The 24,291-nt window shown below is 36.6% G+C and overlaps 3 long non-coding RNA genes across 3 annotated transcripts; 1 reads left to right on the plus strand and 2 right to left on the minus strand.

The window, feature by feature from the left end:
* Nucleotides 1-907: 907 nt before the first annotated feature.
* On the minus strand, nucleotides 908-23,495 carry LOC135295334 (uncharacterized). The gene is made up of 3 exons (XR_010357391.1): nucleotides 23,357-23,495; nucleotides 10,328-10,508; nucleotides 908-1,122 (listed from the first exon to the last, which is right to left on the minus strand). It is a non-coding gene; the product is annotated as an uncharacterized LOC135295334 (long non-coding RNA).
* LOC135295335 (uncharacterized) lies at nucleotides 3,624-4,359 on the minus strand. The gene is made up of 3 exons (XR_010357392.1): nucleotides 4,239-4,359; nucleotides 3,856-3,989; nucleotides 3,624-3,758 (listed from the first exon to the last, which is right to left on the minus strand). It is a non-coding gene; the product is annotated as an uncharacterized LOC135295335 (long non-coding RNA).
* On the plus strand, nucleotides 4,481-6,627 carry LOC135295333 (uncharacterized). The gene is made up of 3 exons (XR_010357389.1): nucleotides 4,481-4,607; nucleotides 5,183-5,228; nucleotides 6,464-6,627. It is a non-coding gene; the product is annotated as an uncharacterized LOC135295333 (long non-coding RNA).
* Nucleotides 23,496-24,291: the final 796 nt, after the last annotated feature.

Here is a 24,291-nt window from a genome sequence, read left to right on the forward strand (position 1 = left end):
TTAATTCAGGCACATGCTGAATTATGAAGAATACTGAAATATTAAAGTACTGGAAGTAATCTATCAAAGAAGCTCCTAATTGTTGCATCATTAGTGGGTGGTTCTTATCTCAATAGCTTGTATGTGTCCCATGACTGTATCCATATCAGCTTGGCTGGAAGTTTTCCAAGTGAAATAATAAAGAAATGCAGAATTTAAGCATTCAGCAGTGTAAAAGGCAATACTTTAGTTATCAAAGGGAGATATTTCAAATCTTTTTTTTAAACTAAAATGGATGTCTAAGACAGGATTAGACTATAAAATAAAACATATTCATTTCCTTTTTAGTCAGAGCTACACAGAGATAAGACATTCAATATTATTCAAAATGAAATGACACTTAATATTCTCTTTTACTTGCTCTCTGTGAAGAACCAAATTGTAAAATTTAAGTAATAACCATGAATCTTTTTTTAATGGTATCTGTAACAGTACCAAGAAATTCTACACCCTGCTGTAACTTAAATAAATTTAGATTCTCTGTAAGGAAATGACTGCTACACACAACAAATAATAGCAGCTAGTTCAAACATGAGCCTTAGGATAACTTCTTTCTTGAAAAAGCAGTGTAAACTGAAATTCCAATTTCACTGCTTATTTTATCAGATAGCTTTTTACTACAACACTTCAATGCCCAATGGAATACATTTTCACAGTAAAAATTACCAGATTAATCCATTTTTACTACTTACACTTTTCAAGATGCAGAATTTTCAAAGTAAATGTTACAATAGAATCCATTTACAAACATTAGTAAACCGGTCATTCTGGATGGCAGAAAAGTTCACGTAAAACCACAATCCTAAATTGCAGCATGCAAGGCCAGTAAGACTTATTTTAAACTGATTATCAAATGAGACTCTGAAAATTGTGAACTGGCTTTATCTTTTACTTTTACATGCAGTAGTAAAGTGTGTGCCAATGCTATAGGTAATTAATACAAGAGCACAGACTTGGAGAATTTCTTCATGTAAGAAGATCTACACATTTTTCTTTAGTACTTAGCAAACATTCTTCCACAGGTTCATATTCTCGTTCTTTTTGACTTTCAACGATGAACTTCATTTTGTGTAACATATTCTTCTAGAAAAATAAAAAAATACCTTATTTACTGAGTAGAAGAAGCTTTACATTTTTTCTTTCTCCCTTTAAATTATTCTCTGGTTACATCTTCATTATCAAGAGCATCACAGTATGAATTGGTCTGTTGAACAAAATATTAGTTCTGCGAATAAGTGGTCACATTTTGTGGTTTTAAGAGCCTCCAGACCTGTTGACTGACAACCAATAGTGTTTGGAGTGTGTTAAGGGGAGATTCTGGAGGCCATCTTTTGATTTAATTTCATACAGGTTAGATGCAGACTGGGAGAATGGCTGGGAAATCTATTCCAGAAGCAGACTAGTCTGATCCAAACTAAATTTTGCAGATGTACCCTATAACTATCTCCTTCAATGTACCTTCTGATCACATTTCCTCTCTTAAAAATTCTAGATTACCTCTCCATTTCATTATAATCATCTCATTATAAGATACAATGGTCCTCTCCATACTTCCTCCACTCCTTCATGGTATGTTTCTCATAGTACATTCCATTCCAGATTGGGACCTCCCTGCTTTCTTAAGAGAAGGTCCTTTTCTCAATGAGTGTTAAACATTCATTATTTCTGCAAACTACACTATCCTGAGCAGCTGTTTTCCAAAGCGGAGATCAAGAGCAGCATAGTAGACCACTATAGTAACACTCTGTTTTCATATATGAGGTTCTTCAGGGGGGAAAAAAATAGAAGTGCACCATTTCAAACAGATTTTGGAGTTGTTCAATTTAATAAAAATTCCATGCTTGCTATAGGATGCTACAGACCAATTAAAAATGCCTACAGAAGAGATAATTCACTACTGAAGTCTGAATAATTTTTAAGTAATTTCTACAGATACCTATTGTATTTTTAATGAATTTTATAAGCTAAATCCTTATTATGAAATTGCACTATGGCCTTTTGTTCTAGGCAATAAAACATAATGCATAGCATGTGTAAGTTTTGTATTTATTGGCTTGAGAGAAAGAGAACTGCTTAAATAATTCTTTATAATGGCTTCTACACCTTTCCTTCCAAAGGGAGGTAAGTCCCAAAGAACTGCTAAATTATGGTGTGCTGAAAAAAAATACATGACATGCGTAAATTTTATAGTCCTCCACCATCTTCTGTTTCAAAACCTTTGCAGGGCTGATCAGATTTGCCCAGTCATTGCCAGTCACAGGCTTTTACCAGTGGCTAATCTGCCTCTGCTTTTGCATCCTTGTCCAGTAAGGTGTCGTGTTTTTAAAGCATACTGAAACTTTTTAACATTAAATCTTCAATGCACTTGGAAACAAGTCTGTTGGATGTGTTAGAGACCCTACAGAATCTTTAAATGATAGCAATGCAAAACCATAAATTCTAAACTCCTCCCCCCTTAACACAGGAAACATTATTCTATTGATATTGATGAAACGTATATGACAGTGCTGAACATCGGCTCAGATTAATTTACCTAATATCTTTGTGATAGTATGAGAAAAAAATGAAGAAAGAGAAAATATAGTTAAAATCTACAGCCATGTCTCCCAACATTAGAAAAACATAATGTGAATTATTTTGTCACATAACTTCTTCCAACACGAAAGAAGACATAGATGTAAGAATAAGGATATTTTCTGTTAAGCATAAACACAGACTCACATTTCCAAAAGTAACATGTGGTGGAGAAAAACATATAAATCTTGAAAAAAAATAGCACCTTGTACAAAAAATAAACACTTCAGCACATTTTAGATCACGTGTGTGATAAAGCTGATTTCCTAGACAGTCAAAGTATGAAATTCTTGCCATGGTTCTTATTCTAAATAATTTCAGTAGGTCAGCACTCAGCATGTAGACTGGAGCAGATCTCTTACTGAAGTGCTTGCTATGTTCTATGATTCAGAAAATGTTTCCTCTTGTCCAGCATTTTCCCCTGATGAAACTAAAGATTAAGAGTATTATATGCCTTTCGTTAGATCAGTGTTGCTGTTGTTCAAGCTCTTTGCAGCTTGGGAGCATTTTGCTGTCTTTCAAACATTTTTCCTTTCATTATTCCACCTTTAATCATCTTTGTGTCTCCCAGTGTTCCTCCCCCTTCTTTACCCCTTTAAAGAATGAAAAAGCTTTGAAAACACCTGAAGACATTCTGAATAGTGTATGCCTCATATTTGCTTCTGCATAATTGCAAAAGATTAAATAACCATCCAAGTGACGACCACCTTTCTGTAAGAAGAACATATTTAAAGGAATTCCCCTGCAATTATGCTATTTTTTTCTTTTTTCTGACTTCTGTCTACATATTTTCTCTTTCTCAGTTAAGGTATGTGTACTTGTAAGAATTAATTTTCATAATGGGCTGCTAGGGCATCAGCAATTTTAAGAGAAAATGTAAAACCACTTTCACTTATGAAGGACACAACAACTTTATTAACTCAAGGAGACTTCCTCATTAAGAATACCAAATGCACAGGACAGTCACATATTGCTCCAGACTGTGCTCCTGGAGACTAAAGATATGGGACCCAACTCCTGCCCATCAGTCTCACAGCTGTGTGAGCACAAGCTCATAGCTTGACTAGTATTCTCTTTTCCTGGAAGCAAAGGCAGAGCTAACACCCTGGTACACAGCCATGCATTGAGTGGTCCTAACTTCTGACCTGAAACAGACATTCAAAGACATAATTGCAGCAAAATAAGGATGCACAGAGTCCAGGTTTAACCAAAGGTGTACTACACATTGACTTGACATCCTACCTGGATGCAGACAACTTTTACCCTTGATTCCTTTTGATACATAACCTTCACCATGTCTTATATTGTGTGTCCTGCAAACTTGGGGAACCAGAACCTCAACTGCTCCAATCTGTACTCTTCTGCGGACATCTGATCTAAATGCCAAAATGTCTGGATCAAACCCAGATCTCTGACAAAACTAACTGTGTCACCTTGCCATACTCCTGTTTTCATCTGGTTTAGGCATTTCCATTACCCAGATTTTCTACAGGTCTCAAACATATTCAGATGAAACATGCTGTGCTATGCAGTACTTTACACAGTGAGGGTATGACACAAATAACAATTAAAAATATGCTCTTATTTCATTTGGCCATGCTGTTATCTATCTGAATTGGGTTTACCTTCGAGAGCTAATTGCTCTTATGCATGGGAGCATATACATATACATTTATAAAATGTAAGTAATTAAAACAGTCTTCTCTCTCTTTGTCCTTTCTACCAACATGCTGCCTGTGTGCTCCTGTTTGATCAATGAAATAAATGAAAGTGTTTCTCTGCGTGTCAACTCTCTGCTATTGTATCTGAATCATAATGCAGCTGTGACCTTGGGCCTTGTCTCTACTGTAACAATATGTGGGTAAGTCCCAGAGAAAGAAGTCTAGCACCTTTCTGGAAATAGTTCCTTGTTGTCACATTGCTAGAAATACTGTCTGCAAGAAGAGCTGAGATCTCCTCAGTCTGCAACCTCCTCAGCTATGGCCAGAATCCAGGTACAGGCACTCTGACATCTCACTTTAACTCAAAACAAAACCAAAAATTTACAGGGTTACCAGTTGAGAGGGCTGTCCAGCATCTGGGAGGAATCTGCAAATCCCAGCCACACACTGGCTACCCACTGTGCTGGTCAAGCAGGGCAGAAGCAGAACTGCTGCTGTCCAAGCAAACTGCAATCTCCCAGCAGTGTTTTCAGTGATCATTCAGCATTTTAAACCACCAAAGGGTCTTGGCTCAGCCTCAAAATCAAATATTCTCCTTGGTTAGGCTATGTGTAGGTTCAACAAGTAATTCTGCATGCTATGAATAGGCTTGGCAAAAATGAGAGGAGAAGAAACTTGCAGCAACCAATACTCCAGTATTTTCAAAATTTTCAAACCTTGTCCCCTTGTATTTCAAATTACTGACTGCAGTCTAAAATTGGTAGTTTCCCTATGTTTGCCTATTGGCATAGAATCAGTTTAAACAACCCTAATGCACACCATAGCCCAAATAAATTCGGGTTCTGCAGTGAGGTTCACATCTATAAGGTTGCGTTAGAGTCTAATTTCTCTTGAATTATTTATTTCAGCAGTCCCTTAAGTGCCTGTATCAGAGCTAGGAACCAAGAGGTCTTGGTAAATATTTTGTTAAATATTTCTTTTTATTGAATACAAATTTCTCTCTCTCTCTATATATATATATACAAATTTATATATATGGCTGAATGTGACTGTAATTGGTGAGGTAGGAGACCACTCTACTCTCTTAGTTTCGCATTGTGAAAAGGCGTCACCTACTGCCAGTCACTGAAGATATAACAAAAGCAGCTTTTACAAATGGGACTGTTGGTCAGACATGCAAAGTCTTTTCTTTTACTTGGCTGTACAGGAATAGCCAATCTTTAGCTAAGTTTCTTTATCTTCATTTGCACAAATAGCAGCCATTAAGCAAAGACTGAATTCAATCAGCTTGTCTCCAATGGGAGATAAAGTTGAAACCATCTGCTAGTTCTTAAAAGCAATGAGGCAAATTTTATTACAGAGTGATTTGGTTACTGATGCCCTTGTTTCAGCTGACACATTGAAGTCTTTCTCTTCTAAGTCTTGCCTAAGGTTCAAAATGAGATTGGAATGCCCAATGCACTGTTTGTAAACATCAGAAAGAAGTGCCATGGAACTACTGGAGTAGCTATTCAAAAGTGGCATACCAGTCTTTTGGGTTGAGATTAACATGAATTATGGGGTGCCCAGAAGAGTCTTACAATGTGTTCATTTTCTTTAGACTTTTTTTGTGCTGTTGTTGTCCCATTTTGTTTGCATGTCCATTTTTCTTGAAATAAATAGTATGGAAAATTAAAAATTACCATGAAAATTACACATGATCTTCTGGACTCAATACTATTATGAAAACCATATCATAGCAAATATTCTGTATAACAGTATTTAGACATCTTCATTGCATTCACCATGGCTAACTGTATTTTAAGTAAAGCCACATGTTAATGCTAACTCAAACTTCCCATATATTGATACTGGCAACAGTATGAACATCCTTGCTAACTCTGCATTTTCAAGTAATCCAAAGAGGTCTGGACTACTTACTACAACAGTAAATACATGGGCAGAGACATGTGCTTTCTGAAATCTCATTAAACTCTTCAAATTCCTTTCCAAACCACACCACAAATGGTTGGGTGAAATTGGTCCTTAAATTAAAGTAGCTATACAACACCTATGAGTGTGTATACCATGATAAATATATGCTACCATAAGGTATGCAACACTTTCATTACTCTTAGGAAGATCAGGTAATTACCATATTGGAATCGTTCAAAAAAAATCACATTTTCATTCACATTCTCATTCTATAGCAGGCTGGAGAGGTTGGAGCTGAACTGGTACAGCTTCATGAATGTCAAGAGGTCTACAATTCTTTCTGCTCATAAATGGAAAATAAAAAATTCAGATTATTCTTCACAGCCCAATTGCCCAAGACTGCAAGTTATTAAGCAGTTTGCCGGTTGCTGGATGCATGGACTGGGAAAGACTGGAAGGTTACAACTAGACGAGCTACTAAAGATAAAGCTTTGGGCAGAGACTCCCTGAGCAAGAATTTAAGACACCTGAGAGAATTAGAAACCTGAACATACTGCAAGGACTTGGGAACTGCAGTCTTGTTCTGTTAAAAAGCTCTGACATAAACTGAACACTGAAGTGCTGGTGCTTGAGTGACTTCTGCTTATAACTAGATACTTCTCTCTTCTAGGATTTTTCAGCAGTATATACGGTTAAGCCTAAGATCAAACATTTCATTTGTTTCACCTACTTTATTCTCCCTGTCAAATTCCTGGGAAAATAAAAAATGCTTTTCTAATAAGCTCACTGAACACAACAGCTGTTCACTCTCTTTTCTGACTGACACGATTTTGTTAGATCATGATCAATTCTTGTTTTTCATGGTGACACTACTGTGATAGGTAGCAACACTGGCTATTTGGAAATTCTGCTCTAGCAAAAAAATAAATTTAAAAGTCCTGTCTGCTGCCTCTATTGTAGTGTTATGACATTCAGATTTATGGGAACTGTCTGAACGTCTCTGACTGTAATTAGATGGAAGTCCTAGACAGAGGTCTCCTCTTGCTTTCTTTTCAATGCATACATGATATAAGTACTTACTGATTTTGGTCAACTGCTCTTGAGAACAGATTTCTAAGTCTGAACTTAATTTAAATTTTACACCATACTATTTTCTTTTTGTCTGTCTTCATCAATTCAGAGGTTAAGAAATAATAAAAATCCACTGAGAAAAAAAAAACACCAAAAAAACATAGTAAACTCAAGAAGTTTAAAAGGTGCTTTGATAGCAATGAAAAACATCAAACATTTATTTTGGGCCACGGAAGAATAAGGGAAATACAGCTGTATTTATTTGATTGATTCAACTCTTCTTGGGATTTTAAATAATGTAGAAATGCCTACAGAAATTTTTAAAAATGAAAAATGTAATTTTGTTCACAGGAAAAGAATCTCTCGGGAAAAGGCTTAAGCAATTAGAGGGTGGAGCTTATAAAATTTTAAAAGCACAGGTCCAAAATAAACATCTCCTGTAATAAAAAGTAAAATGGCCTATGTTCTATAGATAAAAATATTATTCCATTACACTGTTGGCAAAATGCTGAATGTCTATAAAATATGGGAGGTAGAATGCACTTGTAATTTAAATATGGATTAACAAGGGCTCCAAGTTTTGTATTTTTATCGAGCAATTAGATATTTCCAACAATCAAAGCAGATGGCTTACAGCAGTATAGGCAGAAAAAAAAATTACTATTTCTTTCAAAAAGACACCGATGACTTTTTTCTGTTTTCCTTTTTTCCCCCCTTTTTTATTTTATGAGGAGGGGTGGGAAAAATGAGATACACATGCAATGCACAGAGAAAAAAAAGGTAAAATTAGTTCTAATCCCTCAAAAAAATGAAGTCACAGAAACTTAATTTTATGCAGAGCCAAGAATTCAACACATGTGGCCACTAAGAATACATAAAGAGGTGAGTGTGTATTTTGAGATTCTGGGTTAGCACATTTTAGAAGGCAAATTAATCACTCTACTCCAAGGGATGAATTAGGTGCTTAATAATCTTGGCGATCTCTGACTACATGGTGCATGTAGGGCACAAAGATACCAATAATGTCTACGGAGCCAGAATTCTCTTCAGGTTTCAAGTTTAAATAAACCATTCTACACAATCATCTGTAGGAAAAGAAGGCTTGAGTTGTTACAGAGCATTACATTAGCATATCTGGCTGATGTTGCAGAAATATCAAATATCTTTCAAGAACTGCTTGTCTGGAATAGCTTTTCCTCCCTCACTAAAGGAAAAAAAATCATAGCTGAGCTAAAATACTTCATTGACTTCTGCAATATTTCAATCTCACTGACAAATATTTGTCTAACATTTTATGCTGTTGTGCCATAAAAGTTATAGATGATCTGTAAGGATGTGGACTGTAGTAAGGGACTTGTTTCCTATTCTACATTTGTGGTGTAGTTATTGTATATGACTGGATTTTAACTTCATATTTTTACACACCCAAGGATCTCCACATATTGTGAATTAATTTTAACCAGTGTTTCCTATACATACTTTTAATAATTTCAGATATTTCTTAACAGGCACATTCAATTACAAAAGTGTTGTGTTTTGAAAGGGAATTATGACATCACAAGTAAGGAGAAAATACTTGTAAGAAAAGTTGGGTTAAAGGATACTATGTGCATATTATATACACCTAATTATTTTAGCAAAACAACTTTTCAACTTTCCTTCCCTGCTTCTGAAGTTAATGTACTTATGTAATTTTTTAATCCCATTACATTCCTCAGTGCCCACAGATTGAAGACTTTAGCTCCATTTAATACATCTAAGACCATTGCCCTACTAAATTCCAGTCACTCACTTTTTTTTTTTTACAGCTACTTCAGGCAGGGTTATTAGAGAAAAAAACAGAAATGGAATAAGTATGACTTCCACCTGAAGACTACACATTAACCCTCTGTCTGTGCTTCTGATATTTCTTTACAAATGGCAAATGTTTAATTTGCCAAACCCAACCAAAAGCAGCCAATCACATAGGCTATTGGGCTAGCTCAGAAGATTTTAAGGAGTCAAAATATCACAGTTGGAAGTTCAAGAATTTTACATAAAAATAGTCAATTAAATTCAAATATCTCTGAGGAAGACACTGGGTTTGGCTGTTTTAACAGTGGCCTCAATTAATGCAAAGAGAAACTGACTTGTCATAGACTCATAAGACTAAACAGCATCTCAAAAAATCAACTAATCCTTTCTGATACAAAAATGTAGAATTAGTTATGTACATCTCATTTAAGTAAAATCTTTGCATAAGCCATCCCAAAGAAATTTCTTAAACTGCTACAGTAATTCCTTTTTATCTTTCTTAATCATAAAAATCAAAAAACAGGAGATGATACTCTTACTATTACCATTTAAAATGAAACTTTGGTCTAAATTTCTGAGACAACAATAGCTCTATTTATTCTACAGGAAAGGAAGTCTTTCCCTTTGCTGTCAAAACACTGCCACAAAGTCACTTTGCAGAAACTTTTGGATTAGCTTAAGGAAATATACCTTACATGCAAATAAAGGCTCAAAGATGAGATCACATGAGTTAAGCAAAATATTTTGAAGCTGTAGATCTTCTGCCTTTGATGGAATGATGCACCACTCAAGCACTATTTTAACTACCTCTCCAAGAAGATGATACCAATTTCTTCATTGGAAAAACAGGATTTATCTTCTGAAAAGCTGGACTTTTAAGATGTGACAGGGTAGATATATACAAAGAAATGCTAAAATAGTTGTTTCCATATAATGGAATATTTTCATTTAACTCCTGAATAGCTAAAATTCACAAATTAATTTTCCTGAAATGGTAATTTTTTTTTCCTATAATATGCATTACTTCAACAGCCTATTCAATCAGAGCAACTTCAGGTGAAATTTGTTACAAAACCAAATCCAACCCAGTTACCTGGGCTCTTTCTAGACAGTGACTCAAGAGATACCTCACTTGGTAACCAAGGAAATCCATCTCATTCTGAATCAGTCATCTAAGATTCCTCCTCAGAGTGGTTCATTTGTTCTACTTCTTTCCAACCAAGATATAGAGAGCCCACCCTAATTTATTTACATTTAAACACAGATGCAGATACCTAAAGTGGTAGCAGAGGCCAAGTGTCTGAATAGGTAACTTAGAAACTGTCTCTGCAGCTGACCAACATCTTCTGAGTAGAACAGTTGAGTCTTCCAACAGTTCCAGGACTCATTTTTTGAGTCAGACAGGCCGCAAAACTCATTGCAGGGGCTTAATCATCAGGGGTTGATGGATATATTCTGTAACACATCATAAAGCAAACAAGTCCATCAGCACTGACTCAGTTCAGTCTGTGCCTAACCTCATAATCCCCCTACATACAAACCCCTCAGCTTTTAGGTGGGTGCATGCACTGTGAATGAGAAATATCCTGGTGCAGATTTTGTAGATTTTTTTTCGTAAGGTTTTGCCTTCTCTGAGATGATATAGTTACTGTCACAGTAAAATCAAATTGCTGTTGACATGGTCCACAGTTTATCATTTCAGTAGTGAATAGCCTGTTGGATTTTAACACCCATTGAAGCTCCTCCTGCTGAAATGTAGGCATTCTTATTGCACGACAGTATGTGAAGGGTAATAGAAAAAATGAATTTTTTTTTATTAATGTCAAACAAAGTCATTTGGCTATCAGAAATACTAAATAGTAGAAAGCCAGCTATTGTGTTATTACAGTATATGCTATCTGTAATGCTAACACGGAGGTAATTTCTAGTGTCTCTAACATTTCCTTCATTGTACAAAGAATTGTAATTAAATTATTCTTAAGTAGTTTGATTTATGAGAATCTATGTATGAGTATACTCGCCAGAAAATGTTACAAAATTAATTATGATAGAAAAATAATTTACAAAGAAGAGTGATATAATTCTCATCTTTGGTTGTTTATCAGTATATGAGATAGATGAGATTAAAAAAACATTTTATAAGGTTGATCCCTCTAACAACCTACTATTCAACATAAGAGGGGAAAAACTGTACAAGACACACATCATCTAGATTAACTAATTCGATCAATAGAAAAATAGAAATTCTTGTTAAGTATAAAGTGTATACCAGTCAATTGTTTGAAAATCCTTTTTATTTGTGTTAACTATTATTTCAATTTAGTGCATCAGGGCCTGATTCTCACAGGAGCTTAAATTTGCAAGCACTGCCTAGAATGCAACACTGTGACTGAAGTCTGGTATGCATGTTTTCACAGCAGCACAGCCTCATGAGAATCACTTCTGTCAGAAACTAATTCAAAAAGCTGATGCCCTAAATGCTTGAGGATTCCTCATTTACCTGTTGCCGAACTTTTGAGAACAAACAAGTTACAATGCGTATCGGGATAAAAAAAAAGATGCTGGAATGAAAACCACTGGAATGACTGTCTTCACTGAAAAACAAAACAATAAGTATTTCGGAAGTTTCTTGTCCCCAAACAGCACCAGTGAAATTAATCAATCCTCCCAAGAAAAGATCTGCCCTCACAGGAATCTTTGTATTACTGCATAGGGTCTGTGAGCCTTTTCAAGTGTGCAGTGAACAGATGGAGGTTGTTACAAGCTTTTCAAACCAGTGTTTACTGCAAACCTTCAGGCAATCTGTCATGGTTTTTTGTATTCCCAGGGACTTTTTAAGTTCTTGAAAAGGGACTAAAATCATAAATGTTCCTTACTAATTCACTTCTGCTTAATTTACAAGTAAACATTTATATGCAGTATCAAAAACATGTATAAAAGGTGAAGGCAATTATATGAACCTCTCAAAAATATCAAATGACTTTTGAAGATGGAGCTCTATTCATTGCTGTGTCCAGAGAAAGCAGATTTTGTTGAAATGATAGGATCCTTTCCTAGACAAGCCATATTTTTTCTTCCTGTTATTAACAAGATTTTTTGAATGTAGCTGTAGAATAATATGCAAAACTATAAGCTTCGTTCTCTGCTGTTCAGTCAACAAGAGTGTTCTCTGAACCAGATGAGACTTAGAGTAGTTTCTGATTGTCCAAGCTAAGGAACAAAAATAGTTGTGTCCTTATTACCAAGATTCTCATTTTACCTTTACCTAAGCATTCCTGCAGGGTTACAAAGCAGCTCCTTATTTACATATCAATGCAATTTTTCCCCTAACATTTTTCATAGTGACAAATAAGGAAGAAATTAAATATCTCCCTCAGAGGCACTTGTGTATGTTTTTTAAACCTTTGTTATTTCCTATAAGTAATACCTGCTCTGTTAGATGCCTTATTTTTATAATATGTACACTTTTTCTAAAAGCCTCAGAAATTACACTGTTTGAAATTTTTAACTTTTATGAAAGTCAGCTCATGAGACAAAAAATAGAAAAGTACGGTGTGATCACTAATGAATTTTTCTTCCAAACTTCATAAAAAGAAGCAAAATATAACTTAAATTTCTGTTCAGATAACAGTTGCAGAGTTCCCGGATTCTATTTCTCCCAGTGATTTCACTAATGAGTCACTACATCTGCCAGCAGAAAGTGCCAGTTGTAAATTGCTGACAGGCAACAACCACAATTCGAGAGGATTCTTTCACAGGGTTTCCTACTCCTAATAATATCATCATTGAAGCCTCTGGTACTTAAAACAATTAAAGGTCATCAGACAAATATTTTTATTTGTCTAAACCAGCAACAGCGACCATCTAATGCCTAAAGGTACCCTGACAGATCATTTAAAAAAATCACAGTTGGTAGAAAATAATCGATGAAAGCAAAAAAATGCCCACAGCACAACTGAAGTCTCTTCAAATTACAGAACAGTTTGACCAATGGAAGCAAAAGCTATCAATCTTGGAACTCAGAATAATATATTATTTTAATCTGCATCACATACAGTAAGAAAAATTCTTCTGTGCTTAAGGCCATTGCTATAGGTTACATGGTGTTTCACAGATTGGAGATCCTAGGATTTCTTTATTCATATTTACATGGTCATTTAAAAAAACCCTCAACCTCTTGCTCTTTTTCATCACACTCCATCTTATGCCCAAGGACAAACCAATCAGGTTTGTGAAGCTGCAAAACACAAATAGATCCAGCTCACACACTGAGCAGGTGATGAAAGTCAAACTTCCTCATCAATTATTTCTCATGCTTATGGGGATACAGAGGGCTTTGTTGCTAGTGACAGAATGTTGTCTGGGCAAATCTGTCCTACTGGCCCAAGGGTAAACTTCCTATAAGAGCCGAGCAACCAAAACCATAAGGAAACAGTATGTGTGGTCTTGACAGTCTTTTAATTCACCAGTTCCAAAAAGACTAAGTGATTCACTACCCAAAATCCTTGACCTTTCCCTGGTAATCTTATAAAAATTATGTGACTCAGCCTCAGAAGCCTCACTGATTCACTCTGGGAAACATCTAACAGAGCACATGTCCTGAGACTGAACATGCATGGGGTGAGGAGCAGTGATAACCCTCCAGCAAGGCCAACAGAGCTCACTTCAGAGATTTTGCTTTGCAGTCAGAAAAAAATTAAAATCACTAAAATGCATTAAGATATATGATAAATTACTAGAATTCCTATATTAATGTATAGCTTTTACAGGTCGAGGAGCAATAATCCAACTAGCACATACAAGCCAGGAAAAACTTGGCAAACTGGGAATATTTTTGTTGGCATTGCACAGTAAAAGGGGTTTTAAACTTCAGTGAAACCACATTGTTACCCGAAGCATGTGAACATATTCAGAAATAATTTCAAAAGTCAACCATCTGTAGATTTTGAAGCTATGGGAATGCTACAGGCAGCTGAGCATTTCTATTGCTTGATAATGAGTAGCATGATAAATCTCAAATGGACCCTTGTTTTCCAAATGGTGAAAGGAGCATGGTTAGGCCTATCAAATGCCTCATGACCCATAAGGTTCTTGCAGCCATTTGCTCAGCAAAAAGGGTCTTCCCTGAACCTTAGGGACTGAGGTCCACACCGTGACTGTGTACCTGGCCAAATAAAACATTTTCACCACAGTGTCTACCTGAAAAGGTCCTGCTCCAGTGTCTGTAGGTTGGTAACACTGCAGAGAGGCTGCAGGAGGTCACTTGTGACAGCAGCAGCAGCAGCAAAGCATTCCTGTGCATGCAGGCACTCAGGACAGCAGATGAAAAATGTACTGCATGCAGAAGGTTGCAGTGCATTGCATGATGTTGTTCTTACATTCTTTAATTATTCCACAGATTAACATATATTTTGAAGTATCAAAATATGGCTCAAGGGAAGAAAGTTCCCAGATAAAGGTCCACAGAGAGGTTATGAAAAACTTTTACTGGTAGCTGTTTAGAAATATCAGTAGCCTAGTCCTGCAAAAAAAGTCCCCATCAAAAACTAGTAGAAACATTTGCACTGGTCCAACTTTGAAACTGTCTATTAAAAACAACAACAAAAAGAAAAGAGGCTTATTTCTGCCTGGAGAAAAGAAACATTGGAATACAACATCAGCTCTAATACATAAACCACCCATGTACACAATTTTTACAAAGTTCATTTCCAGGAAGGCATAAATCCCTTCTATTATCACTATTTCTAAAAAACAATTCCTCAAAAAAAAGCACTGTCCTCAGGGGAAAAAAAAATAATGAGACTTTTAGGATTTTAACACTAGTACAGTCATACTGAGTCATTTTACGCACAGCATATGTTTGCATCCTCCGTCAGATAGGATGTGAACCACTTTTAGGGAGACTTCTTAAGTATTTAGTCTTTTTATAAATTCCTCTTCTCTTTTCTCATTCAGTTCCTCCATAGCTGCAATCCCTTGAGTAAATTGTTATTTATCAGAATAAATATTTTTTTCTCTTTGATGAAGCTTTATATATTTACTCTATTGTTTTATAGTAAAATATATGCACAATCTTTTTCTTTCCAAGGTGATTTCAAGCACTACAGTTAAGGTCAGAATGTAAATAAAGAAATTGATTAAGTGTCAGTTTACCTAGATTAGCTTCATCTTAAAGGATTTTTAAGAGATTGCAAAATGTTTATATGCATTCTAAAAAGAAATAAAAAGTAATACCTCTGATAGAGAGGGAAGAAAATCTACAGTATATAAGGCTTATACTGAAATCCTGATTTGATTTATAATTATAAAGAAAGTAAAATGGATGTTTAGAAAAGCTCAGGAGCTGGGTACTAGAAAAAAAAAAACAGTTGTAAAAATAGAAAATTTAAACTATTCCATTTTGGCTTTGCCACGAGATAATTCTCCTTGTAATAAAGCCATCTTTCCTTTAGAACATTATTCTCACAAAACAAAATGGGGCTCTATCGCACAGCAAAATCAAATGGTAGAGAATACAATTGGTGATGTAGTGTAATAAGTCAGGTTCTTTTGTGTGCAAAACTCAAGGAGTCCAGTTTGGATCACATCTCTGTTTTAACAGTACATTTCATACAGGATAGAAGAAAGATAATTCACCTTGTGGGTTTCTTTCTATGTTGAAAGAATAGGTCCATTAGAAACCCATTTTAAGTTCCATCTTGAGGGAAGAGAGAGTGATTCACTGACAGTTAGCAAATCTGCTTTCAAAGCGACACAGGTCATGAGAAACACGCAAAGGACACCTGACTAGTTTTCAGAGCTAGACTCTGTTTTGATGTAATTTCACTCAAAGCCACAAAAACTATACAGATTTTTAGAAAAAATATCTTCCACGTTTCCTACCAGACATTGTTTAGAAGTAATGAGAGAGTTAACCATAGCCAGACCACTAGGCAACAGAACTCTATTTATTCACAAATGCTGGTACAACAGGAAGAAGACCTGGAAGGCAGTATGATGGATTGTCTATTCCATGCCCATCAACATACTCAGAAAAACAAAGAAAATTAATTGACGTATGCACATTATTAATGCTGTTTGTCGAAGACTTTTAGGAGGGCCTGGGAGACAGAGCTCAGCTGATCACACATGCAGGAAGATAAGCTGAGACCACTTTTAATTAGTGGAAATACTGGAACAATAACAGCAGATTCCTTATTTCCCTGGCAAGGACACTTGAATTCATGCAGTAACCTTCAGAACAAGACTCTATGTGGCACAGGGTATTCCAAAATCATAGAAATCAAACAAATACCTTTATTTTACATAAGTAAGACAAATAGTCAATGGTAATATGAGAGGATGAGTCAATCAGTTTTGCAGTGCTAATCCAAGCAACCAAAACTCTTCCAGGGTGAAACCACTGAAAGTAAATCTACTAAGTTCCATCTCTCCTTAGTTGTTTACAACAGATAAAATTTATGAGCATCTAATAACTGCACATCTTTCTATCTCTTATATATGTTTAGAATAGATATTGGCTCTACCTCATATGTGAGATAAAAAAGAAGGCCCAATGAATATTATTAATGTGTCCTCATAAATTTTTTTTGTTCTTCTTCTCTACAGGATGAACAAGAAAAAAAAGAGAAACTTGTCAACACTCACAACAGCTTGTCATATTTTTAACACAAAAATATTTGTCGTTAAACTAAATTAGAAAATCAAAGATTAGTACTAACAAATACATGACAGAAAAATGTGCCACATGACCTTACAAGAAGGAAAGTGCTGAAAAATGGATAGTTTAGCAGGAAGTTTAGAATTTAATCCCTGAATGTGCTACTTATCTGCCCATGTAGTTCCTAAGAAGATATTCCCACTGGGACTTGTTAAACAGGTTAAAATTATTTGTATAAATTATGGTGGCAAAGTCAGGCTCTTAGGGAGGAATACAATATGGATTGCTGTTAATACTTTGAGCTTTTGAGATGAGGAAAGGGAAAAAATACTACCTGTCAAATAAAGCCATAAATAAATATCAAGAAAAGGAATATTCAGGAATTCCTGGATCCTGATTCAGGGACTTTCAGCTGCTGCACGTAAAGGAAGCAGCCAGGAGCCACCTTAACCAACACGAGTAGGAAGAGATAGTGATTCCCATGGAAGTATCACATTTGGGGTTTACACCAAAGGTGCACCTCAAAGTACAGATTTCCAGGAGCAAACTTTGCCCATCCACTCCTTGACTCACTCATCCTAAGGGCAGCTCTCACCACTGTTCCACACATGCCTGCTCCCTCTGGGAACTGCTTCCTTTTCATAGCACATCTGACTAAGCACAGGGGACTCACCTCTTCTCTCAGCCCACCTGCTGGCCCCCACCTCTGCCCTCGCACATGTGCTGACCCTGCCATGAGCCAGCTGAGATCCCAAACAACAGGGAAGGATATGCCTCGAGCTGTTTGTTTGGAGTGCTGTTTTTCTTGCTGGATTAGCTCCCAGAACCAGTCATTTGGATTTCACAAGTGCTAAGACAGGGAAAAAGCAACAAATTCATTAGTTCAGCAGTAGGTTTAGTCAGGCTGAACAGTAACAAGCAACCTGATCCTTCATCATGGGATTCAATTCATTGCAAGGGTTTGTTGTAAACCAGATCAGTGAAAAAAAAACCAAAAACAACAGGATTAAAAACAGAAGAGGGTATGAGCTCTAGATAATATGACTCATACTTTTCCAAGAAAAAACTGTAAAAACACTTACACTGACACAACAAAGGAGACAGTGATTTATGAGGGGCAGAAGAGATTAAAGCAGCTGAAAACAGAAAGGATTATGACCTTCCAAAATCAGACCTGTCATCAGAAAAAATCATAATATGAAGCCTTAATCAAATATTTGTTCAAGTTTTATCTTTCAATTATTTACTCTGAAAATACCATTTATATACCATTTTCTTTTTTACCAGGAGATTTGCTCCATGTTTGTGCATGCCCTACATATCTCAAGTGAAACACTGAGAATTTCCAGTGAAAACCTCTATGCACATAGCCAGCCTGATTGCCTTTTGTCTCCTAGTCTGTTGAAAATGCTTTTCTATATTTTTCTCTCCTTCCCCTTGTGCCCAAGGTGCTGAGAGCTAATAGCTTACTGTCACTGCCAGTGCTTTGTAGAAGGGAATGGTTCTGAGCTGATCAGTTAACAGCTGAGAGTGAACAATGGCAAAAAAATCTCTACAGTCATAGCACATATCCATCTGCTCTCATCACACTGGATGGAACTCAGAATTGCAGCTTCTACTTCACCCTAAAGTATAAACTAATATCAAAAAACAGGGGATTTTAGGATTAATAGCAAATCCAAACAGAATCATAAATAACACCATGAATATATGGCTTCTGAATGTGCATGTACCTGTATCTGATTTCTTTATTGCTCTGAGACCTGGTAACAAGCTGTATTTCCACTGCCCACTGACTCTACTCCAAATCCTTGCATTTCCTTGGAGAAGAACCAAGACCTGAACTTATTTAGCACACACACACATACTTCTTCAAATCCAGCATAGCAAATTAACTCCTATCCTAGAGATAAAAATCATGGAAAGGTATCTGAATACACCAGTTGATTTAACATATTCTCATTCTTAGGTTGATGCAGGCTGCTTCTGAATTTTCTTTGGTTCTCTGCTGCTGTCCTAGAATTTCTCAACCCCACCTGACTCCCACCTCACAAGCCGTGAAATCATTTTCAAGCAATGAAAAAGGCATAAAGTCTCTGCAGAATTATACAGTATTATTATCAAGTAGTTGAAAATTAATGTACCCTTAGCTGTGAGAAAGACAATGAGTCATAACACCTTGCCTACTGTTTAAGACTGAAAATAAAGAGTATCCAGCAAGTCATATTCGTAACCTATGAATTTTTTAGGTATTCTTCAGGGACTTGTCCTTGTCCCCCAGCTCAAGCAAACTTTTTCTGTGTCATTTTGTGCGTGTGAGTTCCTTTGTAAACTAAATATATATATATATAAATTAATAATTTTGAAAGAAAGAAACTACTAGCTTTTTGAGGGCTTTTTAAGGCAGTGATATGAGTCTAACACTTAACATTTTTTAAACCATGGAGGCTATGTAAATATGCAATGTCACATGCAAGTCCCCTATAAAACGTCAGATACTTAATATTCCAAAGCTTTGAAATCAATAACAGCAATGAAACACATTGAAAAGAACTGCCCTTTGGTAATTTACACTTTCTGTAAGCAGGTACTTCACACTTTCCAGCAAAGCCAAATGCTGCACTACTGACACTGGTTAGAGTCTGTCTATGAACACATAACTGAATGTCATGTCATTAGCAGAGCTTTGTTTCAGGAGGACTTTATTTTTATGTGCATTTAACTACTTTCTTTGAGTCCACTAATTTAGAGCTATGTTTGCTCCAGATGGAAACATTTAATCTAATCTATGCCTCATTTTCTATACTGCTCATGACAAGGCTTTCAAGACACTTAAGAGAGAGGAGGAGGGAAAAAGTGATCTGTGAGATGTGAATGATTAAAGGCTCTGTAACTCCAGCAGGAGCAGAAGGATGTTTGGCATGCAACTTACACCTTTTATTACCAAGCAAACAGGAGAAATAAACTCCTTTCTGTCACACTATTCTGCATCCAGCAGCATTCATACTGAAGCCTTGTGAACAGTGGCAGCAGGGACAGACTCAACATCTGGTGCCCTGTTTTTGCAAGTCTCAACTGTTTTGTTCTGTGTTCCACCAGCAAGATGAGGGCATAGGGACTGAAAAACCAGACTCCCTGAAACTCTCCCATTTGTTGAACCAAGATATTGGCCTAAATCCAGGTGAGATTGCACCTTTCTTCACTGGTACCTGCTTCTGTTGAAGTGTCAGTATGCTAAATATTGTAAATCTCATTTTGAGACATCCAGAACTTCTTAGGTGTTACACAGGTTCATAGACATCTATGTCACATGTGCAGACCAGGACCCAAATTCCCAGGCCAGGGCTAGGTGCATCAATGCTGAGTTTCCTTGTGTTCAGCCTCTAGGGCACCTTTCTCATCAAAGGATAACGCAGTCTTTTAAACATAAATATTTTCAAAGCACATATTTAAGTGGCTTAATCACTAACATAACACATTACACCAATCACACACAAGAAAATCCATAATTTAAACTACCAGTATTCTGTATGGAAGATTACATCAATAGTTAAGGACTGAGGATTATATCAGTTGTTCACTTTTACTTTGGACAGATGTTAGAAAGGGCACAGAAGAATGGCTGAGAAGAGGGACCAGATGTTTTGTGCAGAAGGGTTAAATAGGTTATAGCTGGAAGAGGGATGTCTGAGGACAGAGGAGGGAAAGATTTACAAAATTCTGAAGAGGGCAGACAAGATGGATAAAGAGCTGTTCTTCCCCAGATGTTGAAACTTAGGGAACTCCTATAAATAGCCACTTAGAGATGCAGGGCACCTTACCCAAACAGTCTACTTCAAGTCTAAAAGCTGATGCTTTCAGAGAAAAGCTGGGATCAGAGGTAAATAGAATCTCTGAAATAACGAGTCAAATTCTGTCAGATATCCAAAATACTATTTTTACTTTAAAATCCAGTGGAACTGCATAGGTATCTTGCTTACCAAAAGAAATATTGTGTTTTGATAACTAAGACATAAGGCATGTAAGCACCACCCAAAATAAAGATCATCTGATGCTGGTAGGAAGTAGCTTCTTGGTGGCTGTGAAAGAGTAAAAAAAATGAGCTAAAAAGGGGCAAAAAAACCCCAGCCCTATTAATTGCTTATACCTCCTCATTTTTAAGCAGTCAGTGACATTTCTGCTCTTTCATTTTCTGATGGTTTTCACTTTGATCCTAACAAAGATAATCATCAGTACCATAACCTGACAAGTAATGTGTTAAGCTGTGCATTTCGGTTTTTTCTCCCCCCTTAGCCAAATCCTGCAGAGGCCAATTATATTGTCTATAACAGCATCAAACACAACAGGACCTATCGTTTGGTGTGCTAGTGATTATAAACACCAAACTACGCTCTGAATAAGGATTGTGCTGTGAAGTTGTGTTTCCACTTTACTTGAGCTGCTTTTGAGTAGAAACACATTTTAACTTGCAATGTAGATACTTTCTCAGGAGTATTATTTCTGACTACAGGAAGACACCTGTGTTGTGCTTCCTTCTCTAATTACAAAGGTCAAATAATTCACCAAATATAAGTTTTTCAGTTCTTGTCATTTTTCGACATCATGATTAAGTATGATCTATGTTTCATTTATTAAATCCATTATATAAATAATAAATATAACACTTTGTCAATACTTGATAAAGCTGCTAAGAATTTCTGAGAACTCTGCTCTCAGGCAAAATATATTGACTTTCCATTGACGTTTAAAAACTTTATGATCACCTGTTTCACAACTGCATTTCAGGCAACTTCAATGTTAAAAAGAACTCAGTTTTTGAGCGAATACAGAGGCGTTGCAAGAACAGAGAGCAGGAAATTGAATGCTTCAGTGAAGAACAATTGAGGTTAAAGAGACATTCTTGATAGTATATCAGGGTAGTGATAGATGAGCAGCCTTATATTTTTTACACACGGCATTTCTTTTCATAGTAAGAGAGTTCTAGAAATTAAAGCAATGTTTTAAAATGAAGCCACTTGACTTTTGTAATACTGGTTATTGTTAGATCCCTATATAAAACATCCACGACATTTTAAAAATTAGACTGAAGGTTAAAGTCCTTCACTTAGAAAGAAAGAGTTTTTCTAAGAACATTTTAAATACTCGTTGAAGAAAATTGTTTTTGAAAACCTTTCTTTATCCAAACCTCTACTTGGCTCGGTACTCAAAAACCATGTATATCTAAGTTAGTTTGATGCAGCCATGTACATTTATGTAACTGTGGGTAAGGACTTTGGAAACCATCTCTAGGAAGGGTAATCGAAGGAGTCTGGGCAGTTAGGACTTCACACAAAAGCCCATGTGTTCTGTGGTATCCTCAGCTGAATAGAGACTTAACATGTGTGCAAAGTTAAAGACAAAACCAGGGATCTGGGTAAAATCTGAAATTTCAGGCAATTCCATGGCCAGGAAGGAATGAAGGACAAGCTATGTGGTTCTAAACTCCTACCTGAATATGAAATCATAAAATAACAAAATCATAGCATACCAGGTTGGAAGGGAACTTAATGAGCATCTGGTACAACTTATCTTGTCAAAAGCACAGTCTAGACAAGGTGACCAAGCAGCCTATCCAGATGAAACTTAAATGTGTTCAGTGTTGGGGAAGCTACCTATTTCCTGAGGAGATTTTTCCAGCTGATTTGTTCTCATTGTGAAAAATCTTCATGTGTCGATTTGGAATCTCCCCGGGACTAACTTGTACCTGTTACCCCTCATTATTTACATATCGCTCATCATGAAAAGGGAGTTTTCATCTTCTTTATAAAGCAGAAGATGTCCTCCAGCCTATAAAATGAATATCATAAAATTTATTTCATATTTGAAAGTACAGACAAGGGACTGAGAGACCCAGGAACCTGGCAATATTTGAAGGCTTCAACACTGTTGGTTGAAGAAAGTGCAAGTGCCAAGATCAGTGGGAAAATTCACCCTTGTAGCAATGAGGACTAATGTGCTAAAATTTTAAGTCCAGTCTAGAAAAGGAGTCTTTATGTGAGTACTCTTTCTTGCCCTTGTCCAAGAGCAAAATAGCAATAGTTAATGTCACCCTGTGCTAAAAATATACAAGAAATGGTAGAAGAATTTTAATAACTTTAACCAACATCATAGGAACAGACTTTCCTATGGAAGGATGCAGTGAGACCTGCTTTCTGCTTTTGTCTTTATTCATGTCCTTTAAAAACAAAAGATAATTAAAATACTGAACACAAGGTGCAAGAGAATGAAGCTCTACCAAGTGAGATAGAAGATTTATTACAAGTACTTACAGAGAGAGAGAACTCTGATTACAGGCATCCTTGAGAACCCTTGCAGAGTGAAAGGGCAGGATGCTAAGCCATAAATCCCAAATTGTTATTATATTCTAGTAAAAAAACCTTAATAACATAGTTTGACTAAACTAAGGCTTTGTGGCCTTTGTAAGGGTAAACATCCCAGCCAAGGATTGTCCACAAGCACATTTCCAATTTCTTTATGAAGGTCATCATGATGAGAGAAATGGAATTTTCTCTTTGTATAAAAAGGAGGTGGTCCCGAGCACAGTCACTCAGGAGCCCATTTCACCCTGTTCAGGTTGCTCCGGAAGATGAAAGTGTGCACTTACACCAGGTGTTCAGTGTTTGTGATCCCAGGGCAAGGGTTCTTTTGTACATTGTGTCCAACAGAGGCAGCTGTTCACTATACATAGCCTGTCATTGAAACTGTCTCCACAGATGCAGTAGGTTTGCAGCCTGCCAGGCAGGCACGTGCACAACTGTCCCCAGCAATGTCACATCCGTTGCTTAGGACAGACACACACTGCCAGCTCCTTTAGAACGCAGGCTCAGCCATGTCATGAAAGGAGAGCTGTGGCAGACAGCTTTCAGGGACTTCCATCTGGGTCTCATTGCTGCATTGCATTGCACTCTGTTGTGGGATTGCTGGGTCTCCAATCACTTTTCTTTCCTTCTTTTTTTTCCCTTTTTTTTTTTCCTAATTTCTTTGCTAAGGCATAGCCTTTCATCCTTCCTCCTTTCCCTCAGCTGTTTTCGCTTTGATATGCCTTTGACATCTACCTTGCTTCAACACAGGAGAGTTTCTCAGAAAGAGCTGGGTCTGATTATACAGCACTTAGATCTCCCCTTGCTCCCACCAGCTCTTAAAAAGATAGGTGGCTAATTGGAGCCAGCTGCTTGGCAGGTTTTCCACCTATGTGGTAGTTCAGTCTGTCACAATGAGATGACAGTGGGAATAGACCATAAAAATCCTTGGAAGTGAAGACAAGCGGCTCACATTTGATATACAGAGGAGAAAGCATGTGGAGGGAATCAAAGACAGGGGCTGCATGCTCAACAGACCCAGAGAGAGATCTTTAATGTAGTGCTGTGGCAAGACAGCTTGTGTTGAAGGAAGGGGTGGCTGCAGCAAGGAGATGGGAGGTGATCAGAGCCTTGTGATGTGGTTTAGTGCTGGAAATGAATAAGAAAACTCAAAGCTGAGAAACATATTTAGAAAAGATCAGCAAAATTTAAGGAATGTTGATGTAAAGACCAAAAAAAA

The sequence above is a fragment of the Passer domesticus genome, chromosome 2, assembly GCF_036417665.1.
Source record: "Passer domesticus isolate bPasDom1 chromosome 2, bPasDom1.hap1, whole genome shotgun sequence".
NCBI classification, from domain to species: Eukaryota; Metazoa; Chordata; class Aves; order Passeriformes; family Passeridae; genus Passer; species Passer domesticus.